This window comes from Miscanthus floridulus, chromosome 18 (genome assembly GCF_019320115.1).
Source record: "Miscanthus floridulus cultivar M001 chromosome 18, ASM1932011v1, whole genome shotgun sequence".
NCBI classification, from domain to species: domain Eukaryota; kingdom Viridiplantae; phylum Streptophyta; class Magnoliopsida; order Poales; family Poaceae; genus Miscanthus; species Miscanthus floridulus.
Window position 1 is genome coordinate 44,426,090 of NC_089597.1, and position 22,695 is coordinate 44,448,784.

Consider the following 22,695-nt stretch of genomic DNA (forward strand, 5'->3'; position numbering starts at 1 on the left):
TGTATTCTTGTATTTTCGTATTTTTGATACTGGTCTTCTTTTCAGTTTCTCATTGCTCGTAGCCAAGAGAAGTCCCAGTTCCTCCATGAGCAGAAGGTGAAATGGGACTACCTCACCGAGGAGGCCCAGCTACGCGGAGACGTGAGCACCTAGCTTGCTGCCGCCCAATAGTAGGAAGCCGAGGCACGTCGGGACATGGAGGAGGTCCATGGGATGTTCCATGATCTATCGGCAAGGGTGCAGCAGGACAAGGAGGTGGCCGCTAGGGTCCAAAAGGAGCAGGACAAGCTACCCCAGAAGGATGCTGAGGCCAGCCAGCGAGCTATCGAGCTCCTGGAAGAGCTAGAGAGGGAGCGGGATCTCAAGCTGGAAGCCGAGGACAGGTCCGTGGCCCTACAACAGAGGGTGAATCAGGATGCCGAGGTGATCGCCTGGCTACGTAGGGAGCAAGACAAGCTATGCCAGACTACAGAAAGACTTCGCTCGAAGCGTGGCACGACCCATGAGGAGTGCAACCAGGCCATTCGAGAGCACGACGAGGCGCGTTAGGGGGTCAGCTCCCTCTGGGCGGATCTTGGAATCACGGTGGCCCGAAGGCTGGAGGCTAAGAGCATCTCTGTCGGGCTAGGCACGGAGCTTGCAAAGGTGCAGGGGATTCTTCAGGCCAAGAGTGATGGGCATGGTCTCCTGCGCGCCGCTGTTGGGGTGGTTTTTGATGACCTAGGGTGGCGTGGCCGGAGGAAACCATCTCACTTGTGGCCCATGCCATAGATATCACAGCGTGGGTGCTCCAGCTTGAGGAGGATGCCTTCCACGCGGGGATCACACAAGCCTTTGCCATTGCCCACTCTGATTATGATCAGGAAGTTAACTTGGAGGCAATGAGCCTCGGCTTCGCGCCTAGCTATGAAAACTCCGAGCTAGATGAGATTGAGAAGGCGGTGACTCCCATTATGCGGAACCTGGCGAACAGGCTAAAAGACATAGTTCTCCCTCCGAGGAAGTAGTTAGTTGAATAAGTTTGATAAACATTTATCTGTAATATGTGGACAAGTGTTGGTGCTTTTGTGTCCGAAAATAGATTCGTAATTTTGTTTTGCAATTTTGATTCGTTTGTTTGAGCTTACTTTCTTCCCTTCTGCGTTTGAGAAAAAAGATTTATGCGATCTGATCCTTCCTTTCGTTAAGATTGTAGGGCCCGAGGTGTATAAGGGGGAAATTTCAATTACGCTGGTGAGCAAAGTTACCGTAGCTGTCGGGGCATGGATTTTTTGCAGTCTAACCAGGCATGCTCATTTGTCTGTTCCCATTAACCTTAATGCGAGGAAGTGGTCTAACACAATGACTGTTTTGAAAAAAGGAGGTATTCATACCTTTATCAGCCCCCGAGTGAGATCTAACCCCTTACGGTCGCTGGGGCCGGATGTTACTGGAGACCAAAGTGAGGGTAGCAAACTTACTCTTGTATTCACACGTACCCCTTACTTAGGATTTTAGCGATCATTTCGTGACCGTGCGTTTGGTCTTATTGCTGGCCTGGCCTTCCCTGAGCCCCCGTGCGTGGTGGGGATTCAGTCAAGGGTCGGCTTGTTTTGTGATTGTTACCCCATCCACGGTTTCTACAACTAGAGGGGTTGAGGCGACGTCACTTGCGTTGATGGCTCGAGTGACATGGTTGATGAGCTCGCTAATGGGGATGTTTGAACAGAACTCGACCCTGTTGCTTTGCGATAGGGTTGGCAAAGCCCCTGATTGGCATTCCGTTGCTCCTTGACCCGCCTTCCAATAGACTCCCCCTCAATGGAGATTCTATGGGCTCGGCTAGAGGCTGGATTGAACTAGAAGGCTGAGATGACCCTATCCGCCTCAATGTGGGTTGGGCAAAGGCTGTTGAGGCTCATTTGTGTTTTCTCCCCTGGCTCTTGTTTGACGCGAGGTGGCCTCGGACCCTTCATGGGCCAGCCTTCGAACCTTGGTCTCTCGATCTCGGATCGAGTGGCTCGAGCCCCCGTGCCCCTTGGGGTCTGATAGGGGTCGGCCATGTTTTGTGCGTCACACCATCCTCGGTTTCCACAACTGAAGGGGCCAAGCTGATGACACTTGCCTCGACGGCTTGAGTGTCGCACTCAATGAGCTCACTAATAGGTATGTTCTTGTGGAATCTAGGTCTTTCATTAGCTGACATGTTCAGCAGAGCCCTCATGTGGTATCCCACTACTTCTTAACCTACCTCCCTATAGATGCCTAAACCATTCAATAGGCTCAGGTGGCTCGTTGGCCTCTCCTCAATGGAGATTCTATGGGTTTGGCTCAAGGTTAGAATCAAATGAGAAAGGTCAAGATGTCCCTGTCCACTTCTGAGCAGGGTCGAGCAAGGCCGTTGGGGCTCCTCTTAGTTTTTCTCCCCTGGCTCTGTTTGATGCAAGGCGCCCTTGAGCCCTTTGCGGGCCAGTCTTCGAACCTCGGTCAGTTGACGTTCATATCGAATGAGGCGAGCGCCGCTTCATGGCGCGACATGAAGCATTGAGATGCGACGATCGCATATGCAATGTTTGGATGTATGGGTTTAATGTACGATTTAATTGAAATGAAAGCGGGGGTCGGTAATGTTACCTTGGCGGTATGAGCGACGAGAAGCTCTTACCGGACATGTCCATGTGAGGTTCGGGTCCGACATCTATGATGGGGCCGGCTTCTCCTGGACGAGCATCACAACTTTTTGTTTCTGTGTCTTGGTGGCGATACGAGCCATTCGATCGATTTTAGGCGACCTGATAGCTTCTCCTTGAAGGAAATTATGTAGGAGGACCCCTCTGAACCCTTCTCAAGAAGGCGGATGCTAAAGCTTAGGGTGTGGGGAACTGTGAATTCGACTATTTTGGTGAACAAAAACACCGTAGCTACCAGGGCATAGGGTCTAGTGATTCATCTAGTTTTACTCAAAGTTTTACACCCACACACCGTGTCTCCAATTTTTAACGTAAGGAGGGGTCGAGTGAGGAGGATGTCTAAACAACTAGACACTCTCGGTAGCCCTCGAGCAATGTCCGTGCCCCTGCCGTTGTTGGGGTCGAAAGCTCGGTAATGAAATTAACATGCAATGTAAGTAAACAGATGTGCTTATCTTTCAGCGGTCGTTCATTTGTCATTTTACCTAGGCCATCCGATTGACCTTGGAGGCCCGTTGGCCCCCCTTAATGGGAGTTGTGTCGTTGGGTCATTCAATGGTCTTGCCTAAGGAAGCAGAGAGTCGCCTGCATGCAGGTGCGCCCTGATTCTCGCGCCCGGCGTGCGGTAGTGGTGGGCCATGCTCAGGCAACATCTAGTTTGATCAGGTGATGTCTTGTCGACCAGAGCACGTCCCATCGGTCCAGGCGTGTCCCCTCGGATTCCCGTCAGCATCGATTTCCCATCTGCATTGAATAGGGGAAGGGAGAGAGTTTTTCATCCCAACCTTTCGCCTTTCCTCAACTGCTGCGCCTCTTCCTTAAATAGGGAGGGGGAGGGGAGTTCTCGTCCCATTCCTTCGCATATTCCTGAGCCGCTACCTCTCCTCCTTTCTCCTTCTCACCGAGCGCATTCGCATGTTGCGGTGATTCCTAAGTGAGAGAGGGTAATGCGAGGGGGAGGAGAACTCACAGATCTATTTGTGAATCCGGAGTGCGATGTCGAGCTGGAGGTCATCCAACATAGATGAGATGGTGCTGGCCGCCTTTGCCGAGGAGGGGCCGCTTCTACCAATGGAGGAGGCACACTGGAGGGTACTGAGCGTCGTCGGCTTTGTCGTCGTCCATGAGGCCTTCATCAGAATGGAGTCGTACGGGGACTTCTTCCGATGAAGCTCCTCTGGGCGAGTGTTGTTGATGGGGAAGCTACCCAAGACTGCATTGATAGGAGGTTGCGCCCTTGCTGCTACTCAGATCGGCCAGTTCATGAAGCTTGATGAGATGTCAGAGACATCCATCAGCCACGGTGGCCTTTCTTCGGTGGGGAGCACCCCCATCCAAGCGTCGTTGTCAGGGTTGTGGCTGATCACGATGGCGTAGTCCCTAGACGCCCTAGTGAAAGCACCACAGCAGTTGAAGTGGTGCTCGACATTGTAGATGATCACACCCTCGAGGGTGTCATGGAGCAGTAGGACGTCACCGATGGAGAGCATGGCACGGTGACCGTAGTAGTACTCATAGTAGAACTAGTTAGAAATTGTAATCGAATAAGTTATGGAGGAGCCCCCCGTGTGAACAGTTTTTTGTATTTATGAATACATCAATCCTTTTCATGATGAAATCACTTTGTAAGCGATGAATTTGTGCAAAAAATGAACAAGTTCTTAAATTTTGTTACTGCAAACAACTTTTTAGCTCTGCTCCCTCTTTTTGTAAAAGAGGTTTTAGTGCCTTCCAACCCTTCCCATAGTTAAGGTCACAAAAAGCTTGGAGTGCAGGCGAATCAATTCTGATTATGCTAGTGAGCAAGGAGGTCGTAGCCGTTGGGGCATGGGTTTCCCACAGTCTTACCAGTTATACTCAGATTTTGTTCCCAAAATTCTAGCCTTTAGGACTTACCATGAGAAAAGAGGGAACACATAGAGAATGTTTGCAAGATAACACAAAGAGTGTTTGTAAGATAAACGTACTTATATCAGCCCCTGAGTGAGGTCTGACCCCTCGCACTTCGCAGGGGTCGGATGTCACTAAAGATCAAGGATTTTTGAAGACAAAAACTGATAAGAAAAGGTACGCGTTTATTTAAGTGTAAAAACAATATAGCTGCTCAATGTTCCAGGCATTGGTGAAGACCTCGCCGTCGATGGTTTTCAACTTGTAGGTGCCTGGCTAGAGTACTTCCGCGATGACGTATGGTCCTTCCTAGGGCGGGGAGAGCTTGTGACGGTCCTTGTTGCTCTACACGAGGCAGAGAACTAGGTCCTCGATGTTGATGGCTCGGTCCCGCACCTATCGGCTGTGGTACTGACACAATGCCTGCTGATACTTGGCCAAATGGAGGAGGGTGATGTCACAAGCTTCGTCAAGCTAGTCCATAGCATCTTCGTGGGATGCCTCAGCTCCCTATTCATCATATGCTCTGATTCTTGGCACTCCATAGTCGAGGTCGGTTGGGAGGACGGCCTCAGAACCATAGACCATGAAGAAAGGCATGTAGCCGGTGGCCCGGCTGGTAGTTGTCCTCAGGCTCTAGAGCACTGCAGGGAGCTCAGCGACCCAACGTGCACTGAACTTGTTCAACCGGTTGAAGATCCTAGGCTTAAGGCCCTATAGGAGCATGCCGTTTGCGTGCTCAACCTACCCATTCATTCGGGGGTGCGCAATGGTGGCCCAATCGACCTGGATGTGTTGTTTATCGCAGAATCGAAGAAATTTCTTGCCGGTGAATTGTGTGCCGTTGTCCATGATGATGGAGTTTGGTACTCCAAAGCGATGGATGATGTTGAGGAAGAACAACACGACTTGCTCGAACTTGATCACAGAGATCGCCCGAGCTTTGATCCATTTTGTGAACTTGTCTATGGTGATGAGCAAGTGGGTGTAACCCCCGGGTGCCTTCTTGAGAGGCCCAACCAGATTGAGCCCCTAGATCATGAAGGGCCACGTGATGCGGATCATCTGGAGTGCCTAGGCTAGGAGGTGAGTTTGCTGAGCATAGTACTAGCACCCTTCGTAGGTGCGTATCATCTTCTCGGCATCGGCTACTGCATGGGCTAGTAGAAGCCCTATCGGAATGCATTCCCAACCAAGGTTCTAGGCGTGGTGTGGTGACCGTAGACCCCTCTGTGGATATCGCTTAGCAGAAGCTTCCCCTATTTGACAAGGATATAGAGCTACAGGATCCCGGTGTGGCTTTGTTTGTAGAGTTTGCCCTCTACAAGAATGAAGGACTTGACGTGATGTGTGAGCCATCGAGCTTCTGTCTTGTTTGTTGGTAGCATGTCATGGTGGAGGTAGTCAAAGTAGAGCATTCTCCAGTCGTCTAGATAGTCAGGCCCTGTCGCTGGATCCTCTTCAAGCTCCATGACCTCGGGCCTAGACAGAGTCGTTGGTTGGTTAGCCCTCAAGGCTGGATCGGACGAACCATCGTCGACCCGTTCTGACCCGTCGTAGCGTACCTAGGGCTTATGTTAGTCGCTGGTGAAGGCACCTATTGGCACCAGCTCTCGACTGGACGCTACTTTTGCAAGCGCGTCGGCCGCCTCACTGAGGCGCCTTGGGATGTGATTGAGTTCGAGACCATCGAATTTGTTCTCCAGCTATTGGACTTATGGGCAGTACGCAACCATCTTGGCATTGTGGCAGCTCGACTCCTTCATGACTTGGTTGATGACTAGCTAGGAGTCACCTCGGATGTCAAGGCATCGGATGCCCAACTCGATGGCGATTCGTAGGCCGTTGATGAGTGCTTCTTACTTAGCCACATTATTTGATGTGGGGAAATGGAGCCGAACCATGTACCTCATGCAGACCCCGAGGGGTGATACGAAGACTAGCCCCACGCCGACACCCTTCTTCATCAGTGACCTGTTGAAGTACATTGTCTAGTACACTTGATCGACGACCGCCGGTTGTGTTTGGACCTCGGTCCATTCCGCGATGAAGTCAGCCAACACTTAGGACTTGATCACTGTTCAGGAGGCATACATCATGCCTTGATCCATCAACTCGAGTGCCCACTTTGTGGTTCTTCCCATGGCATCCTAGCTCTGGATGACCTCGCCAAGGGGGAATGATGTCACAACCGTTATGGTGTGTGATTCGAAGTAGTGGCGTAGCTTCCTCTTGGTGATGAGGATGACATACAGGAGCTTCTAGATTTGGGAGTAGTGGGTCTTGGAGTCAGATAGTACCTCGCTGATGAAGTACACAAGGCATTGTACTTTGAGGGTGTGCCCCTCTTCCTCCCACTCTACTACCAGGGCGGTGCTAACCACTTGCGTGGTGGCCGCTATGTATAGCAGGAGGGATTCTTCACTGCTTGGAGGAACTAGGATCAGGGGCCTTGTCAGAAGCAGTTTGACCATGTCAAGTGCCTCCTAGGCCTTGGACATCTACTCAAAGCGGTCAGCTTTCTTCAAGAGTTGATAAAGGGGGAGACCTCGTTCACTGAGGCATGAGATGAATCGACTAAGGGTGGCGAGGCACCCTATGATTTGCTGAACCCCCTTTATGTTCTGAATCGGGTCCATCCTCATGATGGCTAAAATCTTCTCTGGGTTGGCTTCGATGTCATGCTCGGAGACAATAAAGCTGAGCACCATGCCCTTGGGACCCCAAAGACACACTTCTCAGGATTGAGTTTGATGCCATTTGCCCAGAGTTTCACAAAGGTTTGCTCAAGATTAGCAATGCGGTGGTCAACCCATTTGAACTTAACTATGATGTCATCAACGTAGGCCTCAATGGTCCACCCAATGAGGTCCCAGAAGCATCTAAGCATACAACTCTAGTATGTAGCCCTAGCGTCCTTTAGTCCAAATGGCATTGAAACATAGCAGAATGATCTAAAGGGGGTGATGAAAGATGTTGCGAGATGGTCGGACTCTTTCATCGTGATTTGATGGTAGCCAGAGTATGCATCAAGGAAGTAGAGGGTATCGCACCCCGAGGTAGAGTCAACTATTTGGTCTATGCACGGCAAAGGAAACAGATCCTTTGGGCACGGTTTGTTGAGACCCATATAGTCAACACACATCCTCTATTTCCTGCTCTTCTTTCGTACAAGAACAGGATTAGCTAACCACTCTAGGTGGTATACTTCCTTGATGAATCCAGCGGTCGATAGTTTTTCTATCTCTTCACCGATGGCCCTGTGCTTCTCCTTATCGAAGCGACATAGGCATGGCTTCATTAGCTTGGAGCCTGGATGGATTTTGAAGGTATGCTTAGTGACCTCCCTCAGAATGCCTAGCATATCTGAGGGTTTCCACACAAAGATGTCTTTGTTGCCGTAGAGGAAGTCGACGAGCGCGCTTTCCTATTCGGAGGAAAGTGTGGTACCAATGCGTACCATTTTACCCTTGAAGCTACTAGGATCTATGAGGACTTCCTTTGAGCCCTCTGCTGATTCAAATGACCCAGTCGACTTCTTGGCATCGGGCGCTTCTTTGGCTACCTCTTCCTTAAGGGCGGCGAGTTCCCCAGAGGCAACGATTGTTGTGGCGTGGCCATAGCACTCGACCTCGCACTCATAGGCATGCTGGAAGGAGGTGACGACGGTGATGACTCCATGAGGGCCCGACATCTTTAGCTTGAGGTATGTATAGTTGGGGATGACCATGAACTTCGTGTAGCATGGACATCCCAGGATGGCATGGAAGGTTCCGGGGAACCCAACCACCTCGAAGGTGAGGGTCTCGGTCCTGTAATTGAACTAATCCCCAAAGGTAATGAGCAAATCGATCTAGCCAAGTGGCATGGCCTACTTCCCAGGCATGATGCCATGGAAAGGTGCTTGGGTTGGGTCTTGGCGTACATGATGTTGAGACCGCTGCCTCCGTCCACCAGTACTTTGGTGAGTCTCTTTGGGCCGACGATTGGGTCGACCATAAGGGAATATCTTCCTAAGTGTAGGGCAGTATCTGGATGGTCAGTTCGATCAAAGGTTATTGTGGACTTCGACCACCGGAGGAAGGGAGGTGTGGCCGGTTGGGCTGTGTAGAGTTCGCGGCGTGCGACCTTCTAATGATGTTTGGAGACATAGGCCGCTAATCCTCCAAAGATCATAAGGTAGCCATTCGGCATTGGAAAGCCATTATCCTTCTCCTCGATGTCGTTCGTAGTGGGGGGGGGTCTTTCCCCTACTCCCCTTTGTTGGAGCCTCTAGACAAGAACCGCCGCATGAGGCCGTAGTCCTTGAGCAGATGCTTAACAGGAAAGGAGTGGTTTGGGCACGACCCCTCGAGTAATTTTTTGAAGTGGTTCAGAGTGCCATCCATGGGCTTCCGACCACCCTTGTGGTCAGTAGTGGCCACAAGTGAGTCCTTGCGCTGTTGTTTCTTTTTCTTCCTTTTGGTAGAATGATTGGAGGTGCCTTCGCCGGCACCCTCGTCCCCCCTTGCCTTGCCCTTGAGGCGATCAAAGATCGCTCCAACCACCTCTTCTCCTGAGGCATCACTGGTGGTGATGTCCAGGAGTTCCTTGGTGGTTCGTGGGCCCTTGTGTCCCAGTTTATGAACCAAAGATTCGTATGTCATCCCGGATAGGAAGGCTCCTATCACATTGGCGTCGGCGACATTAGGGAGCTCATTGCACTATTGGGAGAAGCACTGGATGTACCCATAGAGGGTCTCACCGGCCTTCTGATGATAGTTCTTGAGGTCCCATGGGTTCCTAGGGTGCTTGTATGTGTCCTAGAAGTTTCCCACAAAGATCTCCTTCAAATCCGCCCAACTCTGGATTGCGTTGGACGGCAGGTGCACCAACCACGCTCGTGCCGAATCGGCCAAGAACAGTGGAAGGTTGTGGATAATGAAGTCATCATTATTCGCACCACCGGCTTGATAGGCAAGCCGATAGTCTTTGAGCCAAAGTCTGGGGTTTGTCTCCCAGAGTACTTAGGGATATTGGTAGGTGGGCGATACCTTGGTGGGAAAGCAACATTGAGGATGTGCCGGCTGAAGGCTTGAGGGCCTAGCAAGCTAGGGCTTGGGCTTCGGTCCTTGCTGCTATCATAGCGTCCGCCACGATGAGGATGATAGCCGTAGCAGGCTCCTTCTCTTGGGTCGCTATAGGTATGTCTATGGGCGTCGAGGGTGCTGCATGTGTCACAGTTATGGCCGAGACGCTGATGTATCTAGGCCACAGCACACTGCCTGCCGCCTTGTGGTGCCAGGTGGACTAATGCATCCCTAGCGGGATGCACCGAGGGCATGTGTTGGCTGGTGTCGAGCTCGCGTCATCGAGACAATGAGCTCTTCGCCTGCTGTGCCGCCGCACGCTCAAGCAATGTGTAAATTTTGTGGTGGGCCCTATGATCCTTGGGCGTTGTGGCCTCTAGAAGGCCATGGAGCAAGGCCATTGTGGTGGTGATGTTCTGGCTTGCCCGAACGAAGTGAGGAAGGGTTTCATCGTCAGTGATGATCCTTCGGTTCACGTCACGGGCCACGGCACGTGCGCACCCATCGTCTGCACGTCGTTCGATCTCCCGATTGACCTTCGCGTATTCCTACACAAGCTGCTGTCTGGCTTCGTTGATCTCCCACTTTTGGGCTCTCAGCTGCTCCACCCCTACACAAGGTGGGGCCACTATCTCCCCTTCGGTTTCATCGCCGAGGTTGCCTGCCGGGGTAGCCTCCTCCGCAGAGATGCTTTTGACGTGTCCCTCAGGGGTACCCACCATGAAGCATTCTCAGGAGGGGTGATGGCTCCCCCTGCTAGAGTCAGAGCCAGAGTTAGACCCCAGCCCCTCTGTGAGGAGGCCACGGAGGGATTCCATGAAGCTTTCGATCATCCCCACGAACTCGTTGTTCATAGGGGATAGGATCATGCATCGTGCCACAAGGTGGCTAACGATCGCCGTGGTGTTGCAAAGACCGAACAGAAGCACCATTGGGGTGTTTCGTGTGGAGTGTTCTAGAGAGAGGGTGAGGCAGTGTGGGTCCTCCCTATATGGCTGGGGTCCAAGGGCGATGCTGGGTTGGCGCTGAAGCCTCCTGTAGTTGAAGCCAATGGAGGGGAGAGATTAGATGGTGGCGTGAGCCAATGCCAACTCTCCTCCCACCATGACGATGAAGTCTAGGTCACTGAAATGCACGTGTGCGCTCGGGACATAGCTGATTGCGTGGTTAGCCATCTGAGGCCTGATTTGGAATGCGCAAAGGCCCCTACCTGGCGCACCAAATGTCGGTGTTTCGAACAAACACCAACTAGTAAATTTATATTATTGCGCATTAGGCTCGGATGGTGTACTAAAGGACACAAGGTTTATATTGGTTCGAGCAAAATGTCCCTATGTCTAGTTCACTACTGCTCATATTATTAGTACCGAAAAAGGTTCGTAGTAGGGGGTACAAACGGTCGAGAGAGGGACAGGTCCCAATTCTCTGATGGAAAGATCGAAAGGACACCAAGAGCTCGATTGCTGCTTGGCTGTGTGTCATGTGTGGAATTGATCTATCCCTCTAGTGGGGCGTCCTGCCCTCCCTTTTATAGACCAAGGGGGGAGTAGGGGTTATAGATGGGAGAAAGAGGAAAAAAACAAAGGTATAGTGGGTCCTTCGAGGGTGCCGAGTCTTCCTTTTCCCTTGAGCCTACCCTGTTGACATGGCAGACCACACTAGGGATAGCATGTTTCGTTGATGCTGATAGGGCTGGGATTTGGCTTCGTCTCAGTGTGTGGTCATGTCCCATCCTCCCCCGGTGGACGGTGCGGCGTGTCAGGGTGCCGGGCCATGACTCTACGGGGAGTAGATGGGGAAGTGACTATACGCCTGTTACTATAGATGATGTGAGTTCTTCCTTGGATTGTAGTGGTTGTCGTATGTCTGTGTTAGTATCCATGCCCGAGGGCTGATGGCGGCGCCTACAACACTGTAGGACAAAAGTCGGCACCTACAACACTGTTCGGGCTCTGTTAGGTCGGAAAGGGCTTAAATCGCCTGTCCCATCATATCCTGATGGTACATTCCTACAGGCATGTAGGGAATGGTCCTCGGTACTATGGTTGACTTGAGTGTTCTGTCTTACCTCCTGCTCATCATCATGAAGGAGCAGGGTGCAGCCATCGGGCGAGGCAGAGCCTGCCCATGAATGTCGGGCAAGGTGGAGCCAGCCCTCAGCCATCGAGCGAGGCAGAGCCAGCACTCAGCCATCGGGCGAGGTAGAGTCTAGCCCTCGGGGGTCGAGCGAGGCGGAACCAATCTTCTGTCGTTCTGGTAAGAAGCGTAGTAGCATTCTTGTCTGACCAAAAGCGTCAACGTTCGATGGTTATTAGTTCCACCTCATTTGGTACCCCGATGTTAGGTCCACGACAATACCCCTCCTTGTCCTGCTTGCCCTTCCACATTTAGGATGTTGTGATCTCAGATTGCTCTTGGGGCCTCATCCTCTTCTGGTACTTTGGGTTTCGCTATGTTTTCTACAATCCGGTGACAAAGAAATGGTTGCTACTACCGGGTAGCAACCATTCTTGTGGTTCAGTTCGCTTGGGGTTTGATCTGACAGTCTCCTTGCACTTCCATGTGTTTGAATATGGGATCAACGATGATGACTCCTTAGGTGTCACAATCTACTCATCTAAAACTGGAGTATGGATCTTTAAAGAATCTAAATGGGGCAAGGGTAAGGTAGTATCCACATATGGGGAAGGTGTGTTTGTTAATGGTTTTATGCACATGCTAGAGTTCACCCAGATAGTTGCTGTTGATATGGAGGGAAAGACATGGAGGAAAATTCATAGGCCAACTAGTGATGCAATCTCCATGCATGAAGCTCAGGGTCATTTGTGTTTATGTACTGCTAATACTTTGAATAGGTATGAGCTTTCAATTTGGATCCTTGAAAACTATGGTACTAGTAAATGGACATTGAAGCATAAGGTGACCACGCTGGAGCAATTTGGAAAGGAGAATATTGAAATTGGTACTGAGGTTTGTAATGCGGCCTACAAAGTGATTATAGTTTATCTAGAATGGAATTTCATTTTCCTTGTTGGGGAGGACAAATCACTGCTTGCATATGACATGAACCGTAGTAAAGTTTGTGTCCTCCTAGAAGTACCTAGAAACTATTATGTATGAGCAGCGGACCTCACTATCTTCCTTATGTTCCCTTATTCATGTAGTCATTAGCAGAGCAGTAAAGATGCATATGTTGTATTTTATTGTAATTGCATCATGCCTTTGTTCAGGTAGGTAGTTGTTTTGATTCTATATATAGGCCAATTTGGGCTTTGTAACTAAAGGAATGGTGTGTTGAATATTATTAATTGTGCTACTTTGTGCAGGTAGAGTCTGAGTGCTATTGAGCAATTTTCCTGCATTGGCTAGGAGGAAGAAGAGGGGTTCCATGGTGCATTGCCTACGAATTCGAAAGATGCACTAATTATATTCATTTTTGCCTAGCACGCAGGAGTGCCACATAGGAGGAGCACAACTACATCGTTTCGTTATGTAAGCCTATAGAGAACATTACCTTTAGTTTGTAGTCTATGTACTGCCTATGTCAGGACATCAGTTGAGAAAGAGATTATGGTAAGTGTCCATTGCTATTGTAAGAACATGGTTTATGGATGCAATGATTATATCTGTATGCTTTGTGTTCAATGAGCTATTAAGGGCCATTTATTGTTTTGTTATCACCACTGCCGTTGGTGGTGCAAACGTCCAACACTGTTGCTATACGTATTATGTGGCAGGGATCAAAGTGTATCACCATCGAATCGTTTAGTAACCCGACACCGACTAAACGATCATCAAAGGATGATCGTGGTGCAAGGCGACGGTGACCATGACTTTGCACTAGCAGATCATACGCTGAAGCGACGGTGGTGTTCACCTCTGCACAGGCGTCTTGGCCATCGAACCGACAGTGAACACACACCGCTAATAATCGGGTCAAAGTACAAGGCGACGGTGCTGGTGACCACTACACAAGAGGTTCATATGTCCACACGATGGTTTTGATAGCCTCAACACAATCAGATCATTTGCCAATGTGGTGGTGTTAGTGTACATTCACAGCCGAGTCATGCTCCAATACGGCTGAAGTAAGGACCTAATCACGAACAGATTATAAGCCAATCGATGGTGTTAGTGTACACCATAGTCGGTCCCACATGGCGACGGTGAAGGCTATGACCATCACTGTCGATAGCTTACTGCCGAGGCCAAAATTAGACTACAATGTGGGTTACGATGCGACTGTGAAAGGTGCAAGTGTAGTAGTGATTTATGTATGTGTGTGAGACTATATTTATGTATGTGTGTGAGACTATATTTATGTATATGTGAGACTACATTTATGTATGTGTATAACTATCACTTTGTCAAATGAAGAAATGACCAAAATAAAAGTTGTATATCTTCATGAGTTCTACAACTTTTATATTCATGACTTTTTCAGCTGAAATCATTTAGGGTATCAAAATATGGTTTGAAGTTGTCAATTTTTGAAATTCAAAATTTGAATTCTCCAAACTTTATCACATGATAAAAGATGACCAAACTAAAATGATAGAGCATTAGTTTTAGGAAAACAAGCTATTGTATTTGAAGTTAGTATGAGGAAGAAAAACTGGTTAGTTATTTCTCTTTTTAATCCCTGGCTAAAACTTGTGACCAGTCTTTTTCCCTCATACTAACTCCAAGTGGGATGGTTTTTTTCCTAAACTTTTCTAAAATCACGCTCTAACCATTTATTGTGTTCTTACTGCTATTATTTTGTTCATCTTTTCGTTTCACTTTGTTTGAACAATTCAAATTTTGAATTTTAAAAAACTACAACTTGAAACCAGATTTTGAAATACTAAATGAACCCATTTGAAAAAGTCATCAATATAAAAGTTGTAGAACTCATCAAGATCTACAACTTTTATTTTGGTCAATTCTTCATTTGATAAAGTGTTAGCAAACATTGGTCACAAATTCATGAATGTCACACATAGTTTATGAAACTAGATGAGAGATATGTCAATTTATGAACAATATTTGCTAACACTTTGTCAAATGAAGAAATAACCAAAATAAAAGTTGTAGATCTTGATGAGTTGAACAACTTTTATATTCATGACTTTTTCAGCTGAGATCATTTAGTGTTTCAAAATCTAGTTTGAAGTTATAGTTATTTGAAATTCAAAATTTGAATTATTCAAAATTTGTCACATGAAAAGATGACCAAAATAAAGTTGTACATTTTGATGAGTTATACAACTTTGATGTTTACAATATTTTTATTTGAGGTCATTTAGTGTCCTAAAAGTCTATTCGAAGTTTCGAATTTCAAATTTTCAATTTTTAAAATATGTTTTTAACTTTGTAAACAAGAGAATATGGAATTATATGTATATCAATAAATTATTAATATATATATTTATACATATATAGAATAATAAAAATATTATATTAATTTATTTTGTATTTTTATAATATATAATATACAGGATTAACAATTGAAAAAATTGTAAAATACTTCTAGGGGCGGTAGGATCAGGAACCGCCCCTACAAATGGATTTGTAGAGGCGGCTCATAACTTCAGCACCCCTACAAATCGGTCCTCTTATATAAGGAAATGGGTGCACGAGCTAGAAAATTGGCTAAATCCTGGGCGCTATTCTCTGTTTGGACACCATTAGGCTACCGGATTTTTTAGTGCTGCCGCCACCGCCGCTATTGACGGCGCTGGTCGCGCGCTCCCTCTCTGGTGGTCACACGCTCCTTGCCTTCCTCCCCGAGAGTCGCACACTCTCTCCCTCCCCGGCTGACATCCCCGCCAGCTAGGGTTTGAGGTGGCAGCGGTGCTTCCTCTCTCCTCGACGGTCAGATCCCCGCCAGTTAGGGTTTGAGGCGGCGGTGGTCACGCGCTCCCTCCCTTCCTCCCCGGCATTCATGAGGTCCCTCCCTGGCTGTCGCGCGCTCCCTCCTCCAATGGGTTGTGCGCCTATCCCAGGGAGCCACGCCCCTTCCCCGGTGGCCATGCACTCCGGCGTCATCTCTAACCTTGAGACCCGCCGTGCCGGCTGGTCTCAGACCTCGACATCCCCCACCCCCATCCATTGCTCAGGTGTTCTATAGGTATGCCCCAACCCCTTCTCCTACAATCCTGCTGCATTGATGTGTTAGTAACGAAGAACAGAGCTATGGCCTTTTTTGTGGATTATTAGGTTGGCAATTTGGTAGAACTGTATATACTAAGTGGAGTATATAGTCTGACTTGGCTGTATGAGCAAGAGATGTATTATTCTAAATTTTTTGAACATGTCATTTTCTGTTCATATATAGTGGGTATGCTTGTTGTGTCTTTGCTGGACTGTGATATCAGCGCATAATTGTTTAGATTCAGTAACATATTGTACTAGCCTTTGAATAGATGAATGATTAGGTAGCTAGCTTAAGCAAATTCTCCTTTCCATGTCATATAAGTGGGTCTGGCAAAATTGTTTGTGTCATATATCATGAAATTAAAATTTTGAGTCAGTCATGTTACTGCTATGCTATTGAATTGTCAATTGCACCTACAACATTACTCAACTGAAATGTTGATTGATTATACAGGCCGGCATAATTGTGATGATTGAAACCAATGTCTAGCATTGTAACCTATCTTGGTTGATCCCCGTTGTAGGAAAGTTGGCTTAGCTCATTAGCCACCTATCTGTGTATTAAATATTAATTAGCTTGTTTGTGCAGCAATGCTTCCTTCTGCTGAATTTTTAGTTAAGTGTGAACCTGATCCCTATATGTTATATCCCTGGTACTATGGATTACTATGTGTTATATCCTTAGTTGTTGTTTTTTCCTCTCCTTTGCTCTCATATCCTTTGTAACAAGTGCCGCTATTTATGTGATTATATATGGCAGCAGCTGATGCTTTTTTGGCCTACTCTCCTCCCCTCTCCTCTTCTCACTTCCCTCTACTTCTCTCCTCTCCTCTACTACTAATACTTTTACTACTCCTCTCCTCTACTACTACTACTTCTACTACTCCTCTCCTCTCCTCTCCTATCTCCTCTCCTCTCCTATCCTACTACTTCTACTATTCCTCTCCTCTCCTCTACTTGTACTACTCCTACTCTCCTCTCCTCTCCTATATGTTTGGTAAGCAGCAGGTGCTATATTTTTTGGGCAGGCAGCCGTTGCTCTATTTTATTTGGCAAGCACTAGTTGCTTTCCTCTACTCTATGTTTGGTTTGGCAGCAGTTGCTCTATTTTTTGGCAACCAACTTGTTGCTTTTTTTGCAACCTCTCCTCTTCTCTCCTTTGTTTTTACCTATGATGAAATTATCCAACTCCATACATTATCTAGAATATGAGCAGATGATAAAGAACTTATGAGGAATTTGACATCATTACCAGCCGCCCCTACTTACCTTCTCGCACTTCTTTGTTATGATGTCATTATGCTCCAAGTTCATGATCAAAAGATGATTGCCATGTTTCTGAGACCTCTACTTTTACTTGTTTTATGATCTATTGTTGTCAAGTATTTTCTGTTGTCCAACTATCCTTTTCTATCCTACTACTACTAGTCCTGTTCCCTACTACACTTCCCTGTACTTCTACTACTACTAACTAGTATTACTTCTACTACTACTAACTAGTACTACTACTACTATTACTATTGTTGTCCTACTACTAATACTACTGCTGCCACTACTACTCCTGATTGATGGCTATTTTCTTAACTTCCACTCATAGAAAAATGGGCCCTTGCTATGTTGTTTTCAATGGGAAGAAACCTAGGATTTACATGTCTTGGCATGCGTGTAGTGAACATGTGCCTAGGTTAAAAAATGATATGCATAAGAAGTACAACAACTATGACCATGCACTTAGAGATTTCAATGCCTATGTTGGAGCAGCAACTACCTCTCCTAAACTGGTCCCAGCTGATTGTGGTGAAAGCATCCCCCCTCAGCGTGATAAGACTGGTTCTTGGAAGAATGTGGTGGTTATCAGTCTATTGGTGATGGTGCTTGGACTTTGGATGAGGCTTTCTATGAGCTGCCAATGCAATTGCAATACTTAGGCCTGTGATGACACAATTAGATGGTCGATATAGTTAGATAACACAATTGTATGATGATTTAATTATGGTGTCTGAGGCCTATTAGTTTGGATAACACTAATTGTATGTTGATAGCTATATTTTGGTTGTAATGCAACTCCATCTATTAATACTACTGCTGCTGCTATCCTACTATTAATACTATTGCTACTATCCTACTACTACTACTACTACTCTCCATTGGCAGGCAACTGTTGCTTTGTAGACCCTCCTCTCCTAGTCCTTCTACTTATACTCTTCTCCTCTCCTGTCCTCTACTCCTACTTCTCCTACTCCTCTCCTCTCCTGTCCTCCTCTACTATAATTGTTTTTCTTGACATAAATTTAGGAGAAGAGATGACCAAACTCTCTTCGCCGGATCTGCCAAATAATTATGCATTTGATCTGGGCTTCCAACCAACATTGGGGAGGGCAAACCACCCATATCCAAGCATAATAAGTAACATGTTTTAAAGGCACCTCTATAGATATATAATTCTTAAATATAGATAATTCATCTTATACCATGGTTTAGAGAGACACTCTCAAATTTTGGGGTTGATTTCATCAATGTTGGTATATTCTCTATAGATGGTGGACTCAAGCAAAGTCGAATTGGCTTTTCTATTCTTGCTAGGATGGGTAACCAACGAGGTATGGTTTTATACATTGATAGGACGAGCAGTGGTCAATCTCATGACATTAGTGCACAAAAATATGTTGTGCAAGCATGTTTAAGGGCACTTCAAAATATTGGGTACAATATTCCTACATACTCCTCCATGAGGATTGTTGCTTTGAATGTGGGCCTCCACCACGGTATTGGACTGTTTTGTGCACAACTTGCTGAGGACAACATGAATGATGTGGTCAGTCTCATAACTTATATCCAGATTAATTGTTATGTCTATATATATGCATGGTTCTGATAACCACATTTTTTCAACACTTGCAGATTCAGGAGAGTGACGTAACATACGCAAGTTGTAGCTTTGAAGCCATTTTAAATTAGGCCAAGTATCACTTGGGTCGTTATAAATGAGAATATGGTGGCCTTGTTCTCACTTCAGAGGGAATCCAGGAAAAAATTCTTATGACCAGGAGAGAAGGTTCTCGACCAATGCTGATCATCATCAGTAGACCTTGTGAACGATCATGTGAAGTAAGGGAGAGTGCACTAGTAAATACATTGCGCTACATCAGTGACGTTTTGGCATATGAAATGGATGATATGCACTTCTCCAAGTACGTGGTACGACGTTAGGAAGTTCTAGAAAATTAAATTACTGTTGGTTGTAATAATGAACTGATCTAAATTATTATGGTTTGTAATAAATAAATTTAAATTATTATGTTTTTGTAATGAATAGGTTTGTAATGAAGTAATCTAAATTATTATGGGTTTGTAATGTATATATCTTCTTGTCAATTAGCTGTTGATATAATGTCTTTGTGAATTATATTTATATATATATATATATGTGTGTGTGTGTGTGTGTGTGTATGTATATATGTTTTGGTCAGATTTGAATTTTTAATTTTCATTTTTTTTTGGGTGCGAAAATATACTGTAGGGGCGGTTCTAAAATAAACCGCCCCTACAAATGAGAATTGTAGGCTGGTATTACAACCGCTCCTACAAATTAATTTTATAGAGACAGCTGGTATAACCAACCACCCCTATAAATATAGTTGTAGGGACGGCTGGTGACACAAGCCGCCTCTACAAATCGATTTGTAGGGGCGACTTGGGAACCGCCCCTACAAACCCTTGATTTATACAGATAGTGTGGTGGGGGCGGCTAGCAAAACCGTCCTATAAATCATCACCAGCCACTCCTATAAATGCTTATTGTAGTAGTGAATGTCACAAAGAAAATAAGAAGAATTATACAAAAGCTTCAGCTATAAGTCAATCTGAAGATGGATCGAATGTTGCTTCTGCTCTTAGTATAACTAGACCAAATTGCTCTACCTACTTAGATGCAAAAGTAAGCATGAATGTTGTTGAGTGTGTAACCTATAAAGCATCATAAAAGTTGAAGTGCCTTTGAATAATCACAACTGAAACTTCATCCAAAATTATGGTGATGTCTAATATTTCTGTTTTGAGTTAAGATCAAGATCTTATTGAGGTTCCGAAGGCGAGCTTCTGTCTCCGAACATTGATGAGAATATCTCCTTTACTCCTCAAGTTCGTGTCCAATCTCCCTGTGTTTATATATCATTATTATAACCGGCTTGGATTACTCAAGCAGAATATCCGTAGTAGTTCTTGCAGCAATATGTTTTATAATATAAGGGTCTTGTTATGGTGCTCCCAAATAATGGTGAACCGTTGATCTGAATGCTTATTTACTACTCCGTCCATCCAAAAAAAGTGATGTTCTATAATTTAAAATTTATCTCAGAAAAAATGATGTTCTGAGTTTTAGACACGTGGTTGATCTGAATGCTAATTAAGATACGCTGATCTGAATGCTAATTAAGACACGTTTGCATGCTTGCATGCAGCGTGTCTTAATTAGGAAGTAAACCACGCTACATCCCATCTTTAAGGGAACTATGTGTGACATACTAAGGGTATTAGGGACATTTCTCTTCTTTACTAATCTGTCTAAAAAATCTTAGAACATCACTCTTTATGAGACGGAGGGAGTATATATTACTTTCTAGGAAGTAATAGAAGAAATATATATTATTTTTTAGTTTAGGAAGTAGATAAAACAGTAGGCAACATTTCTTGTAATTGGATCAATCAACTCTAGTGTGATGAGTAACGATCAATCACATACACAGTTAGATCTACTACTTAGATATAAAAGGTCCCATATGCGTGTTTTTCTAATGGACTGAACGTGAGGCTATAGTAACTTTTTAATTTTTTTATTAAATGCACTTTTGTATATAGATATTACCTAGGGGTATGCAAAATCTTGTATTTCTAAAAATGATGCAAAAAATTCAAGTGGCACCACTCATGTTGCAATTTTAAATTAAGATTCTCCCCAGAATTATATATATTTCTGTTCATGGTTGACCTGTTTGGACTCACATGTTTTGGAAGAATCTGAAAAGAATCATCCAAATTCATCTTTCATGAATATGTACATCCAAAATTCGAAAAATTTTGTCAAGTAATTTATTAGCATACATGCTGAAGTTACAAATCCAATTTTTTTCCGCACACTTGGCAAAATCCACCAATTTATTTTTTGAATTATTCAAATAATCTCAAATGAAAACACAACCTAAAGTAAAGTCGTAGTACTTGAAAAGATCTGTAACTTTGTAGTTGACTACTACTTTTTTATTTGAAATCATCTAGGATCTGAAAAATCTATTTTAAAATAAATGATTTTGTAATATGAATTTTTCAAATGGCCTGAAATAGTGAAATGGCATAACCAAAGTTGTCTTAAACCTTCCCAACATAATTTTTTATTTGACTTCATTTTGAGTCTCAAATATGCATTACCATATTTACTAAATTGTATATAAAAGAAATATACTTGCCACTTGGTCACACGTGACTCCGAAACGCAGGCCCCGTTCGCTTCGCTGAAAAAACAAGCCGAAACACTATTTCGGCTGATTTGTTGTGAGAGAAAAACACTGTTCCAGCTAAAAAAACAAGTTGAAAAAGACGGATTATAGGAGAAAAGGCCGCAGTAGTAAAGAAAGCAATGTATGAGGCATTCAATCCCTAGTGGCGACACACATATATTTAACATGAAAAAAATCATGTGCCTTGTGACATGCGGCCACAGAAGTTTGACTGATGGACTTTTTCTAAGGTAATATTTTTAATTAAAAGAACCGATCATTCTTCCAATTCTTTTTTAGAGTGAACGTAAAAGATATGCATGGGAACGAGTAATAATTCGTGTGAATTACCGGCCAAGGTGTCGAGCAGTGTGGTCTTGCCACACCCGGAGGGTCCCATGATGGCCAGCACCTCGCCAGGGCGCGCGCTGCCGCTGACGCCGTGCAGAATGGTGGTGGCCTGCCCTCTGCCGTCGACCGCCGTCACCCAGACGTCCTCCCACATTATGAACACGCCACCCTCGCGACGGACGCCCTCCACCATGCGGCCGTCAAGGTGATCAAACCCGGAACGAAGGCCACCCACGGCGCCTGCTTCCACCTCGACGGCCGGCAGCGGCGGCGGCGGCTGTTGTGCCTCCCCTATCAATGCAGCACGACCACGCTCACGTAAGGTTGCAAGTACGGCGCCGAACAGGGGCAGCTTGCGGGTGCCGCCGCCGGCAGCATTTGAAGGAGAACCACGCAATGGTAGCGTCGGCGCCCAGCATGGCAGCGGTGACGAGGTCTCCATGCTGATACTGAACAATCTTCTCTAGTCTAGTCTAGTAATATAAGGGTCTGTTTGGAACGTAGGAATTTCACAGGAATCAGTTCAATTTCACTGAAAAAACGCAGGAACGGGAAAAAAAAATCCCGCATTCCAAACAGGCCCTAAACCGCTACTACCCCAGCTCCCAGGATCTGTTTGGTTCCAACAATCGGATTCAAAGCCTAGGAAAGGTAGGAGTAGAATATAGCATGTATTTATGCTATGCTTTGGGAGGTTTGCTCTTGTGCTTAACTAGATGCTCAACCCATGCACGGGTGGATATAAATAATGCCTTTTGTTTTATGGGAGCGCATCGAATATTTGAATGGCACAGTAGGACCAAGGCCCCGTTTGGCACAGTTTTTTTTTCTTTTTTTTTTTAAAAAAAACTGCTCTACGAGCAGCTTTCTTGGTAAAGTTGAGCTGTTTTAGAAAATTTTTTTGACAATACAGCTTCACCTAAGAGACAAAATCAATAAAAAGACCCCAATGCCCTTACATTTTTTTATTTTATTTTCCTACTCTATCCACTCTTCCATCATCTTCCTCTACAGTAATCCTGGCGCCAAGAGCTTGTGCCCGAGTGACGGCACCTAGGAGGATGCCCCCGGCGATTGCGTCCTAGG

At 45.7% G+C, this 22,695-nt stretch overlaps 1 pseudogene; it reads right to left on the reverse strand.

Annotated features, from left to right (window-relative positions):
* The window catches only part of LOC136522529 (ABC transporter G family member 1-like), a 48,863-nt pseudogene extending 26,822 nt beyond the window's left edge, over positions 1–22,041 (reverse strand).
* Positions 22,042–22,695: the final 654 nt, after the last annotated feature.